Consider the following 18,803-nt stretch of genomic DNA (forward strand, 5'->3'; position numbering starts at 1 on the left):
AGCGTTTTCATATGTGCTAAGATGGTGAACAGGCAGCCCAGAAAAGTTGTAGCTGCTCCATCCCTGAAAGTGTCCGAGGCCAGGGTGGATGGGGCTTTGACCCACCTGGTCTAGTGGAAGAAGTCCCTGCCCACGGCTAGGGGATGATCTCTAATGCCCTTTCCAACCGAGGCATTCTATGATTCCGTGAAACCCTGCAGATGACCGCGTTGGGATGTCTACGGGACGGAGGCGAGGTCGGGGCTGGTGTGTCCCGTGGCCGCAGGGACGGCGGGATGCCGGCGGGCAGGAGCAGCGCTGAGGGCCGGGTTACGGCAGCTCGGGATGCCGTGAGGGGAGCGAGGGGCCTGGCTCGTCCCAGCACCCCGCACCCACTCTGCCCGACAGCCTGGAACCGTGGCAGAGAGCGGTGAGGAGACCCCGCATTCACAGAGGCATTTCCTACAACCTTCGGAGTATCTCAGTCAGAAGCCTGACCCTCCCTGATCCCGCCTCTCATGGCAGCACGGCTGCTCCAAGGCCGCAGCCTGCCCAACTCAGCACTGAATGCCCAGCTCGGCATTGAATGACACTCCGGGGCTGTTTTTCGCTCACGTTGATGCCAGAGTTCCCGGTTTCCCAGCGGGTGCGGACACAGCCCGGCCCTTCCCAGCCTGCGCGGGCGGTCCCTCGGCCCATGGGCGGAACCGGGCAGGGGCAGGACGGAGCTTCACCGCTGTGGGGCTGCCCAGGAACCGTGCTTCGGGCTGCGGGCCTGCCCTCCCAGCGGGCCTGCCCATGCCGTCGTGGCCGCGGCGCCTGTGGGGAGCGAAAAGTTGTCTCCACACACCGGGCACCTCAGCGGTGTCAGCGCAGCCAGCACACCTGAATGTGCTCCTTGTTCCTTCCTGGCACTCCCTCCTACCAGACAGATTCCTTCAGTCAAAACATTTCGGGTGCAAAGCAGCTCAGCAGCCTGAGTTGCAGGTGCGGGAATCACCGGGCCCAGTGTTTGGAAGGGTGCTGCGGTTTCTCACCATGAAGTTCCTGTAGAGCTAACAGGGCCCCGTGGGGGAAAGGGGCTGGGAGATCCCACTGAGTGAGCCATTGATGGTTTGGTGTTTTTTAGACACAGCACTAAAAAGGAGCAGGAGACAAAGTTGCTTTAGCTTCAGTCCGTCACCAGGCCTTCAGTAAGAGTTGATGTTATTCCCAGGCCCTGGCTCCTTTGTTTCCCTGGTTAAACCGGTGACTCCTTCAGCCCACCTGGCACTGCTGCCAAACTGGGGTTTGTCACAAGCATCCTCTCCCAAAAACGGTATTATTGTCTACTTCGGCAGCACTGTAATAGGGAACCCTGCTGACTAACACTGCAGAAACACACTGGGGTGTTCAAAGCTCTGTGTTATTACAGGAGGTGAATGTATAGTACACTTCCTCATCTTTAGGGGCTTGTAAGGGCTCATCTGAAACCCTCTGAGATTCTCCCCTTTCCTTTGATCAATTAGTTGTCCTAAATCTAAACTGCGAGTGCTTGGGGAAATGATATCCAAATGTCCCCTTCTCATGTGTGGGTCATAGAAGTAGTCCTAACAACTGCCAGGTTCAAGACCTTGCCCCCAGATGGCCACATATCTGTCTCATGTCTTTTCTCCTGCTTCCTCCACCTCCAGTCCTACTGCACTGACAGATGTATCCAAGAAGAACCAAAGAGCTTGGAAGAGTGGCTGAAGCTATGGAGCAGTAAATCCTCATTCTGCTCACTCGCTGCTGTCTCTGGACTGGCAGAAGAGCGGGGTACCTCCACTGAAGGAGCTGCTCCCAAAATTACAGGTTCCTGCTATTCCAGATTAGTCACTCCGCGTGCATGAGTGCAAACTGAACAGCCAGCAGTGAAAACACATACATTTCCCAGATGGAAACAGGCATTTCTGTTTGAGAACCTAGTGGATGTGGGAGACCAGAAGTGATTCCATGATTCACATCCCCACCAAGGAGGCAATTGTGTTCCATAATGCCCTGTGTACTGTAGAGTACAACCTTCCATGCAGAAACTCACTTCTCCTTTGCTGTCTATAGTGTGTGTCATGGAAAAAAATTAGATTATAGAAGAACATCTGAGATGGTCTCTCGAAGTTGTGTCTCCTGGTGCAACCAAGTGGCCGTTCATGTTTACAGTATTTCCCTGTGAATGGTGGTACCTGCAGTTTCTCCTGTTCCACACTGACACAATGCTGGGCATTTGGTCAACGAACAACTCTTCAGAGTCCTGTTAGAGCAAAACACTTTGGCATGTACTTTGTCTGCACTGTGAAACATTACTTGTTTTGAACACAGAAGTTATACTTTGTCATTGTGCGAAACTGTTCTAAAAAAACCTGAAAATGTACCTTGGGTGTTGGGATGTGGGTTTTCCTTCCTTTTTCTGCTACAAAAATATGGATCTTTGCATCTGTATGATATATTCCCAAGATGTGTGTACAACTCATTTCTTTGATGTGTGGGTATCTCTGAGCTCCTCAGGTGAAAGCTGGGGACAAATGTATAATTAGCTGGATTGTAAGATTAAACACCTACCCTTGTGACACCTACACTGTAGTCCTAGTTCCAGTTGAAAGGTGTGGTTGAAATGTTTCTATGATATATAAATCTCCTTAGGCTTCAAGACTTTACTGTTATATACATCACTGCAGTATCCGGTATACCACTTAGAGCTGTTACATCTTTTATGTGAATCACCATATGGGTCCTTGAAAAATTAATTTTAAAATGTTTGATTTTAATTTAGCAGTTCTTTCAAGGTAGTACAGCCCCAGCAATCACTACTTGGTCCTTTGGGAAACAAGAGAAAAGGAGAAAAATAAAAAGGAACATTTCTGGAATCGCTTTCTTTCACCCAACTCGGTATCAGCTGGCAGAAGCAATAACGAAGGGGCTGCAGGACTGCTCTTAGCTATTATTGTGCCTGGCTTGCTCTCAGCATGACTCACTGCAGACAATATATAACACCACTTGCAAGGGAAATGAACAGTAAATACTTGGCCCTGGATTTTTTTTAAAAAAAATCTCTTCAGTTTTTGGGTTTTGTGGGCTTTTTTTTTGTGGTTTTTTTTTTTTTCCTCTCTGATTTGTATCCCTTTATCCTTGCCCATGTGCTATATAAGCCTCTCAAATCTAATGTCCATAACACCACCTCCCACTGGTCGCAGCAAGCCCTTCCGCTGCTGTAGGGTTTACTTTGCAGAGGTTTACAAGGAGAGGCATTATTGAGAAAATGTATTTGTCAACCCAGTGGCACAGGTTTGCTCCAACTTCCCTCTGGTTTTTCTTTTCTTGGGGGAGGGGTGTCTGCTATTCTAGCTGAATGCATCTCTTGCTTTGCTGTAGCAGCCAGGCTAGCTTAGGAAGAAAACCTTGGGGCTAAACAGGCTAGGAGTGCAGCCAAAGGGGTCAGGAGACAGCTTTAAGGATTATACTACATAATTAAAAGCTGACTCTGAACATACTTCCTGGTATCCTGTGTTCAAACATACAAACCTTTTTAGGTAATAATTCTTGGTCCTCATTTGTATCAGAGGGATTTGTAGGTTAAAGTTGCCATACAGGTAGTGAGTCAGGAATACAAATTATTCATCTAGACTATAAAAAGGCAACACCTTCCTAAACCTGCCCTAGCCAGTGAGAACTGAGGGTAAAATATAAATAGATGAACATGTGTGTGTTTTCTTAGTTTGTTTTTGTGCAATGCCCTCTGGGTGCAGTTGATGTCATTCTGCAGCAACTTCCTATACTGAAAATGAGGATTCTTCTCCTGAAGTGCTCTGTGATCAGAACAGGGCCAGAATATTATTCTGCTGGATAAAACCTGAGACACTGAAGACCCACATTCAAACTTATATTGTGCTAGCTTCAAGGAAGGCCCTTTTATCTTCAAATATTTCTAATCAGCTGGAGCCGATATTGTAATCTAGGTCCTCTATTATTCATATTCTAGGCTAGGGCTGCTGCCCCATCAGCTCACACAGTACAAACACTTGCACTCCAGCCATCCCCCATCCCAGATCAAAATGACTCCTATAGACTCTTGTGTTTGCTAAAACACATATTCTGACATTTCAGGCAGAAATTCTAACAAAGTCTATGCAAACTGTATTGATTTAGCATTTATTGTCTAAAAATAGGTCCTAGCCAGATGCTGGTACCAAAAAAGCTATAAGCAATGGAGAGAAGGAGAAAATACTGAACATACATATTGATAATACATAGTGTGAGCAAGCACTTGCTTATCTAATGCTATGATGCACAAATAGACAAAGAGTCAAGGCAGCATATGCTCACTGATTGAAATACATAAGCAAGTATGAACAAGGATAAATCACACTTCCACACCTAAGTTGTGAAAAATGTGTATTTTATGTTTTGCCCGATTTTCTACTGGAATTATCAGTTTTCTATTTCAAGAGAAGTTGCAATAACCCAGACTTCATCCTCTATGAGATGATACATTTAAATCAGACCTGTTGGGGTTTTTTGAGGTTTTTTTTCAGAATACTGGCTTTTCTACTACTTTAGTTAAATTCCAGTGTGCTGTAAAGATGTCCCTTGTCACATATATAACAAAATGGAAAGAGACACCAAATCACTAACTTACAATTACAGACAGAAATGTGAAGGATCTTGCCCTGTGTAGCACTGCCTTGTACTTTTGATGAAGCTCATATTTAACTGACTCAGTGCTAATCTTTTCAACATATTACTGTCCAGTATCTGCCTGCTCTGAAGGACTTTTCATTCCTTAAAAATCTCTTGTTTAAAAGCATTTCCTTGTTTGATTTTTGGAGAACAAAGAGGAAAAGAAAGGCTTTATTCCTTGGGTTAGGTCTAGATCACATATAAAAAGGAGAAGAGAGATTCTGCTACACTTTATTCAATATGATGTTACAAGAAAACAACAGTTACAGCTGACGTACCATTACATCTTTCATAATACAGACAAATTACAAGGTGTAACAAATAATGTGACATTTATTTTACTGTACTGCTAACTATGCTGTTCTTCTGAAGTATATATATATTTAATTACATTAACATTGTTTTCATGTACCAGCCTTCCCCTTTTTATTTGTTAAAAAAAGAACACCTCTTAGTGCACCATACAAAAATCCGCATGGAAGCTGGCAAGCAGAAATTTTGTATGCAGCACCATTGAAATGCATTTTGGGGGATGGGAATTATTAGTGCATCCTTTACTTTTAGATTTTTTTGCTTATGTGAAAAATGCAAGGTAGTAACATACAGTCACTCCACCTAAATGCTGGTAGGGAACAGTATTGTTATGCTCAGTAATGCAACCAAATTTTGTTTATATGGGGTATCTGCATTTTGCTCCTTAGTCTGTACAGCCTAAACCTTTTATATAACAAAGATTACAAACCCAGTAATATTCAGAGATGAGTATTTTGTATATGAGCATATCAGAGCATTGACTACACATTTGGTTGTGTGCACTGACACAGGGGTGTGCATAACCCACCAGCCCACAGGGTATTTATTTATTTATCTTACCTTCTCTTCCCAGGAGTCTAAAGTGCAGAACCCCTACGCTCCAAAGAGAAAGCAAAAACCCCCTGTGCCTCCGCCTACTGCAGATTGAATTTTCACTGTTGTACTGATGACTTGTCTTAAGCCATGGTTCTGATTAAGAATGAGAATTAAAAGGACCCCACACAGTAATGTAATGTCAGAACTATTGGAGTGTCCTGTCTGGGGTGGTGCCTGCTGGGTGTGGATTAGAGTTGATCTGAACCCAGCAGGAGATGAGCAATCTCCAGCTGGTTGACTTGTAAATTTAGGTTCTGTGAACTTGAACTTGTAAGAACTCTGTATCATGCAAACCATATCACCATCTTCCCCATTCACTTAATATTAGATCCCATAGAGAGTTAGAACATGCCCTCCCACTTTTATCTGCCTGCTACCTGCTGCCCTGTTGCTGCTCTCCCATCTCGAAGCAAAGCCACATCCTCTCAAGATCAGGACAGATCTACTGGATCTCAGCCAGGTGGTAGGAAAATGCAAGTTAAGCTGCTGCTGGCTACTGACTCTGAGCAAATCCTACAGTTTCTCCAGGACTGTGCCCCAAAGACTACTGGTCACTGAAGCCAACTTTTGACTTCAACAATATCACAGTGTTGACAATGTGAAACAGCACATTCCAGACACCCACATGTATGGAAGGTTGGGCTACTACTTGTCTCTTTGAAGATTCTTTGGGGAAGTGATTTCAGGAGGATGAGAGAAAAAGAGAGTAACACTACTGATCTTTGCTGAAGCTGTCTCAAGAGCATTGATAGGGTTTAAACAGTGTATTCTGCAACACTGAGAAGAGCTGTGGTAAAAACAGCTGGAGAGGTGGGCAGCTGTCTGTGGATCCATATTGATGGGTGTTGGGCTAACCATGCAGGTAAGGGCTCCGCTGGAAGGGAGAAGAGGGAAATAAGGCTGTTGTGTTACTGTTGGTTCCCTGGCCAAAGGAGCTTCTACTATCTCAAAAAAACCTTGATATTTACCAGCAGATTTGATGTTAGAGCAGATTAATTTGCAGTGCTCATGTGAAAAGCACCATCCCGCTGAGCCTAGGTTGCCTTGGTGCTGGGAGAATATCCCCAGGACCCCCAGAGCCTCCATGGGAGAGCAGCAAAACCAAATCACCTCAGGAAGTTGGGGTGCCTGGAAAGTAGGTGCAGAAGTAAGAGACCCTGGTCACTCCTTAATGATCAGCAGATGAGAACTTCATTACTGCTGAAGTTGCTATTTAGAAATCTAGATATTTATGAACTTTCATTCAGGCAATTAACTGAGTTTTAATATTTTTGGATCAACTTTATTTCAGTGGTTGCTTAAAAGTGGGAATGAGGCAGAGAGAATAGTCTCACGCACACGTGTGTTCACACACATACACACACATACATACCTTAAGCAAACACTGTATGTGAGTCACTATGGATAGTAATTGGAAGTGCTAGGCTTGTGGGAACAGTCAGGGAATTACTCTCTATATTAAATCTTCAGATGGTTAGTTGAGCGGTGTAATTGCTTGCCTTCAAATTTAAGCTGTCAAGTAGAAGCATCTATGAAACTACCCTTATATTCCTAATCAAAATCTTTGTTACATTTTCAAAAATTCTTCAGATTTTGCAGCAAGTTTTTTTTTTCTAAAAATAGCTAATTTTAATCATCAAACTGCACACAATTTAAGTAGCAAAGATAATGTATAAAAGACTTTTCTCTTACAAAAAAAAAAAGAAACATGAAACCCAAACAAACCACGTCTAAGGCAGTTTCAGTGTGTGATAAATTCAAAAGTTCAGTGGTCACTTTTCCCCCTGTAAACACAGGGGAAGAACTATAGTAAGTTCTAAATAGGATTCTGACTGAAAGTGGCTTTCAGATGGCTTTTAGCAGATCCTGAAACAGAGATGTCATTGGGGAAAATTGTCTTTTAATGGCTGTGCAAATATTGAGAATATTTCCATGGTTCAGTTCTTTGAAAGTGTAGACTCCTGTCCTAGTTCATTAAGAGACCTTTTGTAGCTACTTGTGCATTCAAGGATTTGCCTTATTAGGTGTCTTTTTCTTATTAAACACTGCTGGAGTTTAATAAGATGGCAGTAGCACAAATCCTTTCCCCCTCCTTTTAAACACTGAAAGCTAACCAAAGCATTACCACATTTCCTTAAAATGTAATTCAATGCATCCAGCAAGCAAAGGATGTCAAAATTATGTGTAGAATAATATTGCCTAGCAAGTGCTTCTGTCCGAGCAGGACTACAACTCAACAGTGATTTTTGCACCATACCCTGCCCTCTCTGAATGCAAAGTTGTAAACAGGGCAGTTTTTTCACACCCCTGAACACAATGCTCTCCCCATCCAAAATGTAGCAGGGGCTTCCTTTTCTAAAATCACGCACACAACTTAGTTTCTTGCAAAGATTGCATTTGAATGATTCATTCAGAAAAACTATCTAAAGACTAAGGGTCATGTAGTGCCTTCCAATCAACTCAGAATACCTATGGAAAATAACTCAAAAGGTGCTTTGGTGTGGAACAGCAAACAGTCTGGGATGAGGAGAGTTCTCCACCTTGCTTTGTACGTGGCAAAGTAACACAGCTAGATTTAATGGCTCATTCAAAGGAAGTTTTTCTGTACCTCAGTATCTGCCTTCAATTAAACAGAACAGTTTCATCATCTCTGTTTTCAAGAAAATATTCCAAAAAGTAACTAGTATGAGGAAAAACATAGAGATGTTAGCCAAGACCCATAAAAAAAAGGTATATTCTTGAAGGGAATAAAACCATAAGGAATTCACTGTGTATCTGTCAGCTGCATACATCTCATCATTTTTGCTTTGTCCTTCTCACAGGCCTATTTTGAAAACTGGCATGCTACATAGCCTAAGCAGAGTAACCAAATTTAGAGTACTGAAGTAAACATGCAATTATTGCCATGTTTTTAAATGGATATGAATGGTCTGAGGGGATAATGAAAAAAGAAATAACCCAACAACACTTGAGGAAGAGTGGCAAGGTGCTGTAATTGTCAGCTGATCAGACAAGTTTGGCTTGCCCTGGGAAGAAATAGTCTTCCCATTGGTTGCAAACTCTGCACAACCCTCAAAGAAAACACACAGTCCCTTATGCCACTGCTGGCTCTTTTTGTACAGTTGTTACTGAAGAAGTGTGAACACCAAATGTGTTGTCTGAAAGTATTTAAGACATTGCTGGTGAAAGCATAAAAATCCTTACAAAGATGCAGCGCTGCAGTGGAAAATCAAACAAAATCAAACACAAAAGACTGAAAGAGTACATGCCATGTATCAGTAAGCAAAAGCTTAATCTTCACATAGTTCTCTGAAATCACAAGGTATCCAAATGCGTGCAAGGTTTTAAATAAATTGCAGGGAAAAACAGGGTCTTGCCAGCTTCAATTTTCTTTTGAATGAAATCCACCATAGAGACAGAAAGGAAACAGGCCGTGGTTCCTTCCTGGTGTCGGCCTCCTCATTAGGTTTTTGTTTCCCTCCTCCAACCTGGCAAATTTAGTCCTGTAAGGAAACAATATAAATTATAATAAGCCTCAGGAATTGCATTTTAATTTATTTTATTTTTTTTTTTTTTCACATGGTAAAAGATAGGTTAGGCCAAAGCCAGTTACGAAGATGCCAGCTTGTGAAGGGCAGACTTCCAAAGCATGTTTAGAACTGGTACCTCAAGAAAATGAACTTAAAAACCAATGTTTTCAGGGTGGTCGCCCAAGTGAGATATATTCATCCATATTCATGTGTCTGTGCCCCAAGAGCTAATCTTCACAGGTGCCATTAGCACTGACATTCTCCACGGAAATTATAGACAGCTGTAAATAATCTCTTCTAAAGGTGGTCACACCCCCTGAATGCAAAGGAAGGTTGCTAAAAATGCTGGCAGAATTCAGGAGTTCATAAGCTTTTTTTGCCCCCTTTCTTTTTTGCCCTCTTTCTCCCTCATGATCTCCTTCATAACAATGCTTGTAACTAGTTTTTGAAAAGGTCTCCTCAGCTTTCCTTCCTGAGACTTGTTTGGGGCACCCTGAGACAAATCACAAACATTTCTGCAAACAACCAAATTATGAAGCTTCTTGGTGCTGTGTCTAAACGTATTCACCTTTATTTCAGTGTATTTCTATTACTAGGCAGATAACTGAAAACTCTCCTTTCAAATATAAAAATCAACACTATCAATAGCTTCACTTGTTGTTTTTCACTCTACTGAAGTAGAAGCTCAAAGCAATGGCTGGACTTGCATGAAGGTATCCTGATATTTTTGAGGTTCACACAAAACAGGAAGCAGGCTGAGAATGTGGGACAGGAAAACAAAGTATCCAATAACTGCAAGAAGAGCCATATGAAAGCTGAATGAAGGCTAGATGAACAGGATGAATTGAAGCCACTGAAAGGCTTTTATAATTAACATATTTAACTCTTAATAAATCTCCAAGTAGAATTCTATACCAAGTAATAAAGTGAGACTTTCTGAGAAATTCTGAAAATACATTTGTTAAGTTCTTCAAGACTAGAACTACAGACCTTATACATTTTTAAAATGCCGTTGCAGGAAGATAGTCAGATGTGAAGTAATTTCATCCCTTAAAAAAAAGAATGCTGAAATATTCATTGAGCATGGAACTGGTTTGTATTAGCATGTCCTAAAACTATTTAAATCAAACTGGATGCAGGTGCCAGTGAATCTAGTCTAGCCCTCATTTCAAAAGCAGGAGAAAAACAAGGCATTGGTTTTGAGCTGCAGTGTCACATTGTGGCTTTCAACAAAACACCCCAGTGTCTACGCAATATCTTAACTTCTGTAATTTCCAGGGTTCCTGTCATGATTCTTGAGAGCTGTTCTTTAAGCACCAGGATACCTGAACTGGATTAACAAAAGCCTGTTCTTAAGCATCTTGGGTCCTCTTGGAGCTTGGTCTACCACCTCTAGGGTCCTTCTTGGGTTGTTTCCTAAATACATCTGGAGTTTGTGTGGACTGTCTATTCCACATGAAAGTCCCACTTTCCCCAAGGCCTAAAAGCTTGGCTGAAATGCCAGTAAATCTTGTTTCAAGGAATACATTTGAGCTGATGCATTTAGTTTACCTTCAAAAGCTTGAAAGGAAAAGCAATGTTTGGAACGTGCAGAGATTCATAACTGCTCAGTGATGAAACACCAGTGATAATATTCCCCAAGTTCCAGATTTCCCTTCCCTCATGAGCACTTTTCAGGGGTGTTCTTTTGGGAGCTCCTTCTTGGAAAGCAGCATTCCCAAAACTCCTTCCAACATTGAGGTTGCATTTGCCCCCGCTGCCACATACGCTCCACTTGTGGAAAGCAGGCTTGCAATTTGGAAGCTACATCCAGCTAGATCCAGAAAACCTGGCCTGATTTCAGGCTAAGCCCAAATTACTGTAGTTCCAGAGACTGGGATAAGCAGCAGGGACATCTGAGAGAGATAACAAAATTATAAGGATAGAAATGTCCCTGGATGGATGCTTTTCCAGTAGTTATTGAATTGCTCAGAGGGTCATTGCTCGTTTGAGAATAACTTGAATTTAATTACACAGAACTTTTCCTTTCTATCACTGGATCTCAGAACAATTTCTCAATGAGGTAAGTATCACACTTCTCCTAGGATTATTCTACAATTTCCCAGTAACAATAATACATTGTCTGGTTTCAAGTCTGGCTCCGTAGGCAAAGCTGATGACACATTCTCCAGGGCAGGGCCTGAGCTTGTGGAATGGGGAATACCCTCATTAGGAGCTTAGCACTTTCAGAATCAAGCCCTAGAACATTTAAGAGATTCTTTAGAAATTAATAAACTGAGAGCTGCTGCCATATAACACATGGGGGGGGAAAAGAAAAATCTTTGCACACTGGCAACTACTGCCAGCACCAATGCAGACTGGAGGCAGAACACTGCAGACTAAGAAAGGATAGCAGAGGTTACAGGTTTCCTGCTCTGGTTCAGTATCAGGCAGATCACAGTTTTATGATCACAACTCTATCTGCTTTAGCTTTGCTGGATCCTGCCATGCCAGGGCTGCAACTGGTTTCTTGTGAAGTTTAGAGACTATGTATGGGTGGGCATGATGGGTGGGCAACACCACCCTCCACCTTCTGCACAAGCTCCAGATTTAAATTAGATCACCGGAAAAGAACATGATTTGGTGCCGCATTTCACTAACAGTTCTGGATGGGGAAAGTCAGAAGACACAGTACAACAGGAACCAGGAAACAGTATGGTGGTGTCAGTCTCTCTGCAGTGTTGAAATGTGCAACACACCTGGTTTGGGAAGCCAGCCTGCATGACAGACCCACTGCTCACACGAGTGTCCAAATGGGCAGGGTGTTCTGAACCCTTTCTCCGCCTGCCGAGGTGTTTCTCCTGTGTACGGAATCCTTACATGACACAAGTGTGGTGGTTAGGAACAGATACTGTTTGCATCTGAATCCCTAATGCTCTGAATGTGTATTGTCAATTCAAAAGTGGAGTCAACAGGTAAAGTCCCTTCCCCTGCCTCAGAGAGCTGTTGTGGAGTGCCAGCTTTCTCTTATGCTGAACACAGATATGCCACTTGTCAGAGGAGTGCTGTAATCACTGTGCACTTTCTCTTCACATTTATTTTTGTTTAAGATGAGGCATCAAATAGACAACTCTCATAAGGTGGAGAAAGAGGAGATCATCTCTTTTTCCAAGCAGAAAATCCACAATAAAAAAAACCTAGAAAATTTCAGACTAGTGTGAACCAATCTTTTTAGTAAAAAAGCACTGTTTCTTCAGTGTGGCTCTTGAACTGAAACATCAGTTCACATAACAAAGACCCAAGGCAGGGCCCTCTACACAGTATTGCCATTCAGGTCCCAGATGGCTTAATATTCCATATTTGTATTTTTAAATATATATTTTTTAAATATCCTTGCTTAGAATTTATGCATTTCCCTCATCATACAAATCAAAATTTTGCCTGGTGACTTGGCAGATTATGCTTATGGCCTCTGGTCACAGCTTTGCTTATAAAATTGTAAATTGTTAAATGGAATATTTACAACTTGTGATTACCCAAGAGTAAAATATTGTTATTTCATATCCCCTTAAAAACCAAACCAAAACAACAAACCCCAAACAAACAAGCAACAACAAACCCTGAAACATAACAGACTGCCTTAAAAATGAACTTTTTTCACCACAGATCCTGGTACTTCTGGTTTTCATGACATCTCTACTAAACCTAATAGCTTTCTACAAGTAAATTAATGATGTACTTGAAATAGTAAGTGATCTATATGAAGTGACTAATTTCTATGTTTGTTACCTAGAGAAAACTTCTGCTGCATACATTCTGTTTGTTCCTGACCCTGAACGGGATAGAGTTAATCCACCTTAAAAACATCAGATACCAACTTCAGAATGCAGCAGCTGTTGCTACTAACAGTAGCAGTGGTTCCAGAAAGGCAAACCAAAGCTTGTAATTTAAACATTAATCATACTCTCAAGACATGAGGCAGAGGAGGGTGATTAAGTCCCAAATATTTTTCTTTATTTTAATTAGTGAAATAATGTCCTGTCCTGTAAAAATACTAGTTCAATACATGTTCCTTTTGGCAGCATCAGCATCCTTCTCTAGGTACTTTTAATTTTTGTATAAATTATCACATCGGGTGGAGCTGTGCTCCCGCAGAGTCTTTAGCATGCAAAGCACACTCAGAGCTCAGGTCTATTTCTGTGGCAGCTGATGTAGCAGTATTATAAGAGTATTCCAGTTTTAAAATAAAAATGTGAGCTGACAACTGGAGATACTGTATTCTTTATGAGCTGAAACATGGAGGTATTTAAGACCATCAACAATAATACTCTTTCTGCTTCTCCTTCCACCGCACATGCAGACACCACAGATACTGTTCATCCTCTCTGAAATAAAAAGTATAGTATTAACAGGTGATTTTCCCCACACCTTTTATTCCTACCTTTGTTAGAGAAATAATTTTAAAAAGCCAACTAAACATTAGTAATACTATTTGCACTCAGATAATATCTACATGCAACTTGTTGCTATAAATATTAATTAATTGGATCACCAATACCCATAATGCAACTTTATTTTGACCTACGTGCCCTATGAACTAGATATTTTTTGGATTCAATTTCCTTAAAACCAACTGTCAGCATCATGCGATGGAAGAGATGAAAAATGAAAATGAGCGTTCCTGCTGTGCAGGTGAGTGACCTGTGGGAGACAGCTCTGCCTGCTAGGATTTTTACACGTACCATCAGACACAGACCAATTGATTAGATCATCTTATACCTGCCACCAACTAGGCTCAAGAGACTAATTAGAGAGAGTACTGCCTGCGCAGGCACCCCATTGACACCTAATTTGCTCAGCCAAAGCCTTTGGGGAGAATGTATTATCTCTGCAGCTGCACTTCCTGCATTTCTGATTTGAGGCAGAAGCAAGGAGTACTTCTTCACTCTTTTGAGCAAACTGAGTATATAAGCCCTTAAGTGCTAAATACAAGCAGACAAATTAAATCTGGCCAGCTGCCATAAATCCTTTTTCCCCTTCAAATATATATACAGATATACATGCATACATATTTTATATCTGTGTCTATGATATATGTGCACAAATGCAAACATACAAAAAATGTGTATGTATGAGGCTGAATGTGTGTAGAAAGGATGGGTATAAGAAGATATTTCTATAAATATATGCTTTAAAATATGCAATTGTCACACTGTATAGTCTGCCTTCCTTCACAGTTCCCTGTCTTACCTCTGTGAAATTTAAAAGAAATGCATTTGTTCTTATATATGAAAAATAAATGATCTGCAGTGTGGTTAGCTCAGGCTCAGAATTACCCCATGGACAAGGCTCAGTAGATGGATGCCTATAAAGTTGCTCTGAGTGTCTTTAGAGGTGCTAATTCAAAGATTATTCAGTATACAGGCTAGCTTTGTTGGAAGCTTTTCTTCTATGGACTATACCTTGTTTGTGGTTTCCTGAGGAATACTATTCACTAAGGCTAAATATAAGGTTACTTAAATTGCTTTCTGCTGGGCTTTAAGTTTTATCTAGTTATCCATGCCCCAAAATACACAGGAGAGGCAAGACTTAAGGCTGCCATTAAAAATTTATTCAGAAAAAAAAAAAAAAGAAGAAGAAGAAGAAGAAGAGAAAGAGACACACTAGAAAAACTAGAATCTTTTGACAGACTGAGAAGGGTTTGAAGGAAATAATTTCAACTATAGGCTGGTTAGTGGTTCCTGAACTCAGAAGCCTCGTGACACACAGGAACATAGTGGATTTGCATCACTTCTAAAATAGCACTGAAGCAAAGTATCTTCTTCCCTGTCATGTGTCTAGAAAGCAACATTCAGAAGCTGAATAAGGCTGAATTATTGAAGCTTAATTTCAGTTTCTGTCAAAGCCCACATTGACAAGGTCAGTTTATAGTGTCAACTCAGGATCCTGCACCTCTGTAACTAAAGAACTAAAGAAGCCTTAACAAAATATGTACAAATTACATGTGTGGCCAAAATATCAGGTTCGCAAAATATCTCCTTTGCAAAATACACTATAAATATGATTTCCAGTCCTGTTCCTAGGATGGGGGATAATTCAATACAGAGAGATTATCCTCACCTTTCTCCCCTCACACAGGCCACATCTTTACCAATTCACTTCATATTTCTTTACCTATTTAATATCACTTAATGTTTAAATGACACCTCTAGATTATCTTGGCATTTATTGGCTACTACTCTTTCACAGATGCAGCACTTTACAGGATACTTATAGTAATTATAAGTGCTATGAGTACTTAGCAGTAACCATATTTGACAAATAAGAAGCACAGAATTAACTGGTTAATTTCTTCTCTTTTCTTCTCTTGTGTCTTAGATACTGGTATTAAACATAAGGGATTTCCCAGACTCCACATAAAGTAATGAAAATTGCTATATATTTTTCACAGTTCTAACATATAAATCTTAATACAGATCCTGATGCTGTGTTATGAATTCCTCTCTCCACAAAAAATTTTTCAGTGATTGACTTTGCCTCTAAGCAGAGCCCTGCAACTCTAAATAGATTTGTGTGTGGGAGTTGATTGCAGTTGCAGGGTGGGTGCAAAGGGATGACCCTAAAAGAAGTGAGTGCTAGACAAGGATTGTAAACTAGTAAGAAAATAAAATAAAAAAACCCAAACAGAATAGTAATACAATTATAAACTATATTATTTTATGAGCATACTTTAAATAAGTGACGTAACCTTTGAAAGGTGAGATGTCTGTGGCAGTGTGGATATGGGGCTGGAAAACAGAAACCAGGATTTTGGCTTTGCTGCTGAATGTGACTGTAGGCAAGTAATTTCATCCCACTGCAACCTGTTTTGTAACAAGGGTCCTGGTTTAGGTCCCAGACTCTGGGTTTAGAGTGTCTCCCCAAATTAGTGTCCAGTTTTAGCTGGAACCACCAATAGTTCAAATTATGTAAATACAGGTAAATTTATAAAAAATGCAATATTAAAACAGCTGCAACATTTGGTAGTTGAAACTACCAAATCTTGAAACTTGAAATCTTTACTTGGACTGTGAGTTTTCCAAATTTTATGCACAGTATGAATTCAAAATTAAAGTCCTGCATCACCTGACTCTGTGAATGTGCATCCATTCTGAAGAGCCAAGACTTACCCTTAAATTACACACCAGTTGCTAAGTAGCATATATGCATATCAATAATTGCAAACCAACCCTGTGAACTTTGCACACAAGTCTCTACAAAATATTATGATTAATTCCTTCATAGTGAGAAGAGAAAAAGGAATACAAGCCTGATCTTCACTGTAATATATTTTATTCATAATATTAATTTCCAATGTTATTTAATAATGTGATTGGTTTCACTGTTGATTTGTAGGTATACTTTTAACTTTCTAGTTAAAAGGCTGTGGTGACTTCCAAATCAGTTTTCTACAAGCCTTTCAGCAAAAATTCTTTCCTACCCTAGCTGCCCACAGCTGAAGTTTTTTCTTTGAGTTGAGAACAAAGTCCACAAAGCCCTTCACAATTACCATTTGAATAAGGCTTCACATGAAAAATGGCCAGGACTGAATCTACTACACGTCTAGTTTTTGAGAATAAAGCACAGCCCTCTGTGAGTGAGCTCTGGGAAAACCAGTACTTCAGATGAAGATACTATAAAAATAGCAGTGTTACTGAGCTTAATATAGTTTGCAAGCAAAGCCATAGAAACCTTATTAAATACAAAAACACAAGTTGAAGATTTTGGTATACATCAAGAACAGAAAAATATTAGTGCTAGTTGTTTGCAAGAATAGACTTCTCAAACCTGACAAACAGCCAAATCCCTACAACTTCTAACCTTTTTCCTATCTGATTAACGTGATATGTCTGAATTGCTATGCTTCTCACCCTGATAACTTGCAAAAAAGCCTGACAAAGAGGAATTGACTGAACATGAATTGTAGAAATGCTGTCTCCCTGGATCTATAATGAGAGAACCCAAACCTACAATTTCTGCCAGTGTTTGACACAATGAGATCCTTATCTCACTGGTAGCACCAGCTCTCATCTCTGAAACAGATAAGTAAATGCTATGCCTGAATAAAATTTGTGGATACCTTAATTAAAATATCTGAAAAAAAAAAAAAAGCCTATCTGTTACAGTTGTATATAGCAGAACTTAGAAAGGAAATACATGTTGGAAGATGATATAAAGGCATTAATGCCCTGGTTAACAGGTTTGTTACTGGTTTGAACCTGTCTCTGGAGAAAAGGAGGTCCAGAATGGCTGGTGAGAGATCTGCTCATTGCCAAACTCTCTTGCAGAGCTAAACAGTCAAGGGATGGGAGATTCAACTACAAGCAATTGGGTGTGAGTGAGCTTAGCTGTGGTACCCTTCTACCATGTCTCACCTTTGTGGCAGAGCCAGCTTAAGAAATTCCCACTGTTGCAAACCTAACTCCTTGTTCCTGTCCTGCTCCTTGTGCCCCCGTCACTCATAGTGTGAAATTTTCTGTGGAACTCTTTGTATCACTAAAGGTATCAGAAGTGACATTTTTACGTAGAACTTCGTAGTGAAGTAATCCAGTTAACACCAAACTTCCAACTAGCTTCATCACAGCTAATGGGATTGAAAACTAGTGAGGGAGCAAGAAGGAACTGCCTGGATAGAGCTAGACAGAAACTTACCATGGTGTTCTTGTTTGCAAAGACAAAATGATGGAATAACATCCTTATTTTTCATCAGCAGCATTCCCCAGTGCATTACTAGGAACAAAGGTTCATTCTAAAATCTGAATCTACTTCCCAACTCACAAATGGCTAATTATTTTCAGGTATCCAGAAACACTGTGAAATCTGCCTTAGCCAGCCACTTAGGGGAACAGACAGAAGTTGTCATATAATGACCTACTAATTAAAAAGGAAGAAAACCATACTCTAAAGATCTGGGAATACCCATAAAATAGCCTAATAAGGATAATCTCCGGTACATGTTTCAAGGGAGCAGCAAACAAGAGATGGCTGAGAGCCCATGCCTCTGACTGGAAGTTCTTTGAATTTTTTAGGTTGGCTTTAATTTTCTTTAGCAGCAAGGATATGTTGGCCTACCAGCATATCAAGGAGATGTTTAACAATTTGTGAAGCTTCAAGTCATATTTAACCAGAATTCAGAGAATTCAGGCAGAATAGAAAAGCATCCGATTCTTTATAGGTAACTATCTAGCTTTGAATGAAGAATATAACCCAAGAGTTCAGGGAAAGCAGATCAACTGTGCCCTCCAAACACCACAAATGAAACTTACTGACTGCCAGTGTCAGGAATGATGGTAGCTGTTAGGAACAGTGCTATTTATCAACTCAAACCTAAGCATATTTATTTATTTGTTTGTTTATATTATTTGCAAAACAGCTGACCAACTCAAAACCCAAATAAAATTATATGCTTGATTATCTCTTTCTACTTCTCCCCCTCTAACAAGAAGAAGTACATATCTTCAGAGAACTTAATCAGAAATTTATTCCTGCTTTTCCCTGTCATGGCTTTTATTCCCAAAGTGAAGTCTGCTGGACAAAATGACATGTGAAAGACTAAATGCCTGCCAGATGACTCATTAGCATTTACCTCCTCCCAAAAATTAAGCCCTGCCTCATGTAAAAATTGAAGTATCCACAGGTACTTAAAAATAGGGCATTTAGTATACATGTGATTGT

General features: G+C 40.6%; 1 protein-coding gene across 4 annotated transcripts in view; it reads right to left on the minus strand.

Annotated features, from left to right (window-relative positions):
- Positions 1–4,890: 4,890 nt before the first annotated feature.
- CDK14 (cyclin dependent kinase 14) overlaps positions 4,891–18,803 on the minus strand; it is a 311,069-nt gene continuing 297,156 nt past the window's right edge. For all 4 annotated transcript variants that reach the window (XM_005518789.3, XM_014248691.2, XM_088059192.1 and 1 more), the window contains one exon: positions 4,891–9,083. The gene's annotated coding sequence lies outside the window, so the exon portion shown is untranslated. The remainder of the gene's footprint in view (positions 9,084–18,803) is intronic.

This window comes from Pseudopodoces humilis, chromosome 1 (assembly GCF_049639895.1).
Source record: "Pseudopodoces humilis isolate 2021_Gansu_Grassland_sample_001 chromosome 1, ASM4963989v1, whole genome shotgun sequence".
Lineage (NCBI taxonomy): Eukaryota > Metazoa > Chordata > Aves > Passeriformes > Paridae > Pseudopodoces > Pseudopodoces humilis.